The sequence below is a fragment of the Lolium rigidum genome, chromosome 4, assembly GCF_022539505.1.
Source record: "Lolium rigidum isolate FL_2022 chromosome 4, APGP_CSIRO_Lrig_0.1, whole genome shotgun sequence".
NCBI lineage: Eukaryota > Viridiplantae > Streptophyta > Magnoliopsida > Poales > Poaceae > Lolium > Lolium rigidum.
The window spans coordinates 22,731,293-22,737,174 of NC_061511.1; the positions used below are offsets into that span (position 1 = coordinate 22,731,293).

Here is a 5,882-nt window from a genome sequence, read left to right on the forward strand (position 1 = left end):
ATCATATTGAGAATTCCACACGCAGCAAACCCCTATGCAGATTCCATTGTGAGTTTCACCCATGGAAAACCCCTCTGAATAGTTTTATCTTTTTTTGTGTTGCCTAGATGCTGGTAGCAGGACTAGAAACTGAGAATGTACAGGTTGACTGAATCCCTATGCAGATCCATTGTAAGTTTCACCCGTGGCAAACCATGTGAATAATTTAAGAATGGAATGACACCGATATTGCCATATTCATATTCATACTGAAACATGTGTTAATTTGACTCTCAGATTTATAATAGTCTAGCATTGATTCATAATTGCAGTGTATGTCATGGTGGGTATGGAGGTTAATGAAACTTTTTCTTGAGAGGAAGAAGATTACAAGTACTACAACTCATATGCCAAGTTGAAGGGGTTTGGCGTTAGAAATGAGGAACTAATAAAAAGCTGGGCACATACATAGTTATCCAGCGTCTTTATGTGTGCTCTATTGAAAAAACTAAACGAGAACAAACATCTGAGCTCCCCTTGCAGATGTGGTGCTCCTCGGATGGAGATTGAGCTGTCTATGGAGAGTGGTGAACCTAAATGATTTTGCACCACAAGACAAAGAAACACAGAAACATCAATATAATGCAATGGAAAAATTCAGTTGGCGAGATAAATTTACATGGAGCTTAAACATCTCATCATAGACTACATGAACACACGATTAAATATATGCTCGACGGACCGGAGCTAAAACACATGCCTCGTTATTTCTACAAGAATTTTTGGCTAAGTACAAAATTTTATGATCCTTCTAAAAATAGGTGATGATATCATTCCTCGATCCAGCTCCAGCCAAATTCTTTCATCAGCATCAACCTGTCATACAAGACAACAATACAAGTTAGGAGTTCCTTTATTTTGTATCTCAACAGAAGTACCAATTTTTTATAGGACTAGCAACGAAAGTATATCACATAGTGTCAATGAGAGAGACTTAAGGATAGCTGCTTTCCCAGCACCGGCCATTCATGCTAGGTAGCTGCAGCACACTAGACAGGAGCACATGGAGTGCACTAGCAAAGTTATAGGAGCTCATTGTACTAATCAGTGCATGGATGATGGAACTGCTAGAAAAACAGCAGGAATGCTCGACACCAGTTTATAGTAGCACTATGTCTTCTATATAGTATAGTACAATCTATGATTTATACCACAACATTACAAATATGTACCAGATGTTTAGACTACCTGGTTAAATATAATTTCAGTTCTAGAAATTAAATATAAACAAAAGCACCATTGGCTAAGAAAAGATGACAATCAGGTAAATTAAGCTAGCAGCCGCAAAGGCAGCAGAAGTCAAGCCAATAGCCATTGCTGACACAAGATGATCATAACGCTAAGTTGCTTGGTTAACCAATTAACCAACTGACGATAACTTTGGTACTAGGGCTGCCTTAGTGCTGATTTGAATGAGGAATGCCTCTGTTCTTGTACCATGTTGGTGAGAAAGATGGGGGTTGGTTCTGTTTTTGAACTCTCTTGGTCAGAAACATCAGGAGTGTGAATTGAACACCAATCAAATGGTGAAGATGTATGTGTGGCGTCCTTCAATTCAGCAGGTCTTAAGAATGCAATTGTGGTAGTAACTAACAAAACATCATTAACAAATGTGAGTGAACAGGTTTCTGTTACGGTGTGTATGCAGCCTTTGGTAAGAACCAAGTCCCAACAGAAAATTAGCGAAAGAGCTTGTTGATAAATGGGTAATTGCTTATTATTTTTAAGCAGCTGAAGGTTCTTGGTTCATATATAATTAACTCTAAACAAATACAATGCCGACAAATTATACCCTATATAAAAGTTGATCAATTTACCTCACCTCATATTGATTGGGGTACTGTTCATAGCTATTTATCCAATCCTTACTACAATCGTGCTGTGACACGTATATCTTTTTTCCTCCTAACTGAATCAGACAATCAGTTCTCATTTATTTCTTTTTTTCTTTGAGCGAAAGATTACCGGTTACCGATCTCTTCCGGTGATCGTGATGTTCCCTGTTTACAGCGGCGGGTTACGTTAGGTGCTTGACACGTTTGCTTCTTCTTTGCATACGTGTTTTATTTTTCTGCAGTTTCTATAGTCTTCGTTTACATATTTTTCGAATGCCGCTGGTCTCACCTCATTTTCTCTCACGCCGGGGCTTTCCTGAAAAATTAGATGGAGTCGTCGGCCAACGGGAGAAGGGGCGGAGGGAATGGAGACAGTGGCGCCCATCGACCGGCGTAGAGGCGGCCACCAGCGAGAAGGAGGCCACGGCTCCTTCAACCAACCGTTGCCTCTTCAACTTCCCCTTCCCAACATCAATTCCTCCTCCTCTCTCTCTCAATGGCTGCGGATGCGTTTTTTCCTGTTCAAGCCCCTTTCCTCCAGCGTTTTCGTGGCCGCCGCTCACCTCGCCGGGCGAGCTGGTGGTCGTGTTCCAAGTCATGTCCGGCACGTGCTTCTGCGGCAGCGACGCCCAGGTGGCGCACCAAGCCGAATTCTCCCGGAGGTTGTCCTGGTGGCTGCTGCTCCGCAGCGCCCAGGTGGCCTTGGCCAGGGAGAAGTTTCTGTAGATGTTGCCCGCAAACGGCGCAGAGAGAGCTCATGCACATGTTGCCCGGCAAGGTGCAGTGAGGTTGCGGTTTGTGATAGTAGGCCCGGTTCCACCACACGCTCGATGTCTGTCTCCGCGATGGCGCCAAACGCAATCTTCAAGTTTGCTACGCTGAGGTGGGTGCTCAGTCCATAACATTTCTCCGGGAGGTGGGTGCTCATTCCAGAGCTCTTCTCCCGGCTGCTCTACATCAAGCAGATGTATTTGTTAAGATTTAACTTCTTTGCGGTTTGTGCACACAGCCTGTTTGGTGAAATGACTGTGCTAATCCTCTCTGTTCAATCTGCAGGCCACATCGTCATCGGCAAGTCCAGCTGCCCGGTCTGCCATCGGCATCTTCTCCTCGGCCATAGGTTCCTCCACTCAGTTTCAAATGTCCTCCCAGGTCCCCGAGATTGGCCGCCCCAAGCCTGATCATCCACGTCTCCGAATAAGGTAAGCTTTTAGGTTGCTACAGTAAACCTTGGTTGAGAGCAACATTGGTTGACCTATACAGCCACGTGAACTGGCAATGTCTATTTGTATTGATAAGATATATGTTTCCTTACCAGATTGTTTTATTGACATCTTCAGAGATAGAGTGCAGTTGGTTTTGTTGAATTTCATATTTGCATCGTTTAAATGTTTTAACTGGGCATGCTTTTATTTACAAGGTTTATTGCAATACACCACTGCAATTTTCTATTCGGTGAACTAGACTGTTGCTTTTTCTATTTTATACAAGGCTGCGGCAGACATCAGAACAGATACCACCGGATTATGAACTAGATTACTATTGTTCGAATACATGGTGCTGAACACAGAAAATACATGCATTGTTCACGAAGCTGGGTTGCAATAAGTCTGAGAACAAAAAAGATTATATATGTGTTGTTTTTAGAGATGGCAGTATTTCGGTTCCCCCTGCTCCCGCTGGTTCATCATTGCAGCCATTGTTTCGAGCCGGTTCTTCAGATCTTGGTGCCTTCCAAATCCTGGTTTCTTTGTTGTGTACTTCTTTTTATGAGATGTCCTGTAAAATGAAGAAGTGTCATTTAGTACGTATCCTAAGGTTTAAAAAATGAATGAGGTGTGCGTTTCTTTTTAGAGACTTCCCCGTGACACAAAGAATTGGCACCGAATATGTATCTTAATGTTTAAAAATGCATGCCGCTTATTCGTTCTTCATATGAAGATCTTAGTAGGACAATAGTGTGGCTTCAGGACAAGATAGACATGGTAGATATGAGTTAGCAGTAGATATGAAGATCTTAGTATACCCATTTTTATCTTGCGAACACTGACTCTAAATGATCAGCAAAAAAAGGATTTGAGTTAGCAATATATCGTACTGTATGCGACTATGCCTATTTATCTTTCAACCACTGCACCTATTGAGTATGTCTCTTAGGGTTTTAAAATGTATGCTGTTCATTTGGTGTGCATATGAAGAACTTGATGGTGCAGTAGTGGACTTCAGGATAAAATAGATATGAGCTAGCACTAGATGTTCATGTATGTCTATTTTTATTTTGTATACACTACGGTTCATGTCTATTTTTATTTTGCAAACCCTAAGGTTCTAAGTGATCAGGAAGTATCATTATTTTTTCTCTCAAAATAAAGAGAGGAAAAAGTAGGTTCGAATTTCCAACAGATGGCGCTGTATTCAAGCGCTGCGAATCTAAGGACCTACGCTTATTTAACCTGCAACGCTGTGAATCTAAAAGGTAAACAGCCCGTACGTTGTGAATATTTTGCTACCTAGCCTGAAATGCGTGCGGTATTTTGCTATTTACGTTATACGGAGTATTAAATGTCTCCAGCTGTAGGAACAGTCAGATATCCTGAAAATAAGATAACATTTTATCTGCTCCATTCATCTATAAAAGAATATTTATTTAAATTTAGATTATCTAGATATGTGATAAAGTGTGATTTCCTGGGCGTGTACATCTGGGCCATTGTAGCGATTGGTAGATGCTCGGCTAGCTTTTGCCGTTACTTAGCAACGCACCAACAACACCTGTAGCTTTTCAGCGGAGAACCACTTCCCTGGTTTTTTGAAAGAACAAAGCTGCAAATGATGCATATTTCGTTCTGTTTGTGGAACATCAGATTCTCGATATCAATTACTACCAGTACAAATTAGTCTGTTTTACTAGGACAATTTATGGTTTCAGAAACAGGACCAGAGACCAGAAACAAGAACAAAGATAAGAGTTCTTTATGTTTTATTTTTAGTCTACTAATGATATGAATTATATAAAACTAAAAATATAAACTATTTTCAACTACAGACTTAAACCCTACAGGCGCGGCGTGCCGCCGCGCCACTGCTTCCTAGTATTCCAAAAGAGCATACAGAATGGTAACCAAATATACTAAGCGACCGTGAACTCATAATTAACTGAGCAATGCGAACCACAAATTAAATTAGAGTTCATGATGATATGATTTCATCTCGAGAGAGCTATGGATTGAGGCAGAAGCATTACCTAGTCCTATGATCGGATTTCAGGCCTCGTCGCCGCATCACTGGAGACTTTGTGAGGCACTAGCCGTCAATCACCAGACCTCTGCAACTTCCGCCGCTCTAACTCCGCCGCCAACCATGGTCAGCCCTGTTGGCCCGGGACACCATCTGAGAAGAGCTGTGCCGGTGGGCTCGGCCACCTGCAGCTTCGTTGCCGCGCTCGGCGGTTGCCGCCGGCGACTCCGCCTCTGCCTCGGCCACCTGCAGCTTTGTCGCCGTGCTCGGCGGCAACCGCCGGCGACACCGCCTCTGGCTCGGTCACATGCAGCTTCGTCGCCGCACTCGGCGGCAATCGCCGGCGACACCACCTCTGCCTCGGCCACCCGCAGCTTCGTCGCCGCGCTCGGTGGCAACCGCCGGCGACACCGCCTCTGCCTCGGCCCAGTACTTGACCGGATGGGCCGCGCGGCCCTCCTAAAACTTCATGGCCGCGGGTGCCTCCTGGCCCAAGACCGACCAGCTGCGCCACACGGTGGTCCGCGTCGGAGACGGCCGGAACCCTAGTCCGTAGGGGCCATTCAAATCGACCGAGGAGGAGGGGATACCGGGGTGCGCGTTGGCGGCGGCCTGTCCCTGGCTCGGAAGGGTGGTTTGCGTCTCCGCCGCTGCTCAAGCCGGCGAGAGGGGAGGGGCTACGGGGGTGCAGGTCCGTGGTGGCCGGAAACAGAGCGAGGGGATTTTTTGGGTGGGCAAACTGGACGAACGGAGGTAGGAGATGGACTCTGG

At 44.6% G+C, this 5,882-nt stretch overlaps 1 long non-coding RNA gene across 2 annotated transcripts; it reads right to left on the bottom strand.

The window, feature by feature from the left end:
• Positions 1–599: 599 nt before the first annotated feature.
• Positions 600–5,327, bottom strand: LOC124708951. Of its 2 annotated transcripts, none has more exons than XR_007005369.1 (2): positions 5,119–5,327; positions 600–855 (listed from the first exon to the last, which is right to left on the bottom strand). It is a non-coding gene; the product is annotated as an uncharacterized LOC124708951 (long non-coding RNA). The 2 variants fall into 2 exon arrangements; XR_007005368.1 differs by lacking the exon at positions 600–855 and adding an exon at positions 3,379–3,653.
• Between the last annotated feature and the right edge of the window lie 555 nt (positions 5,328–5,882).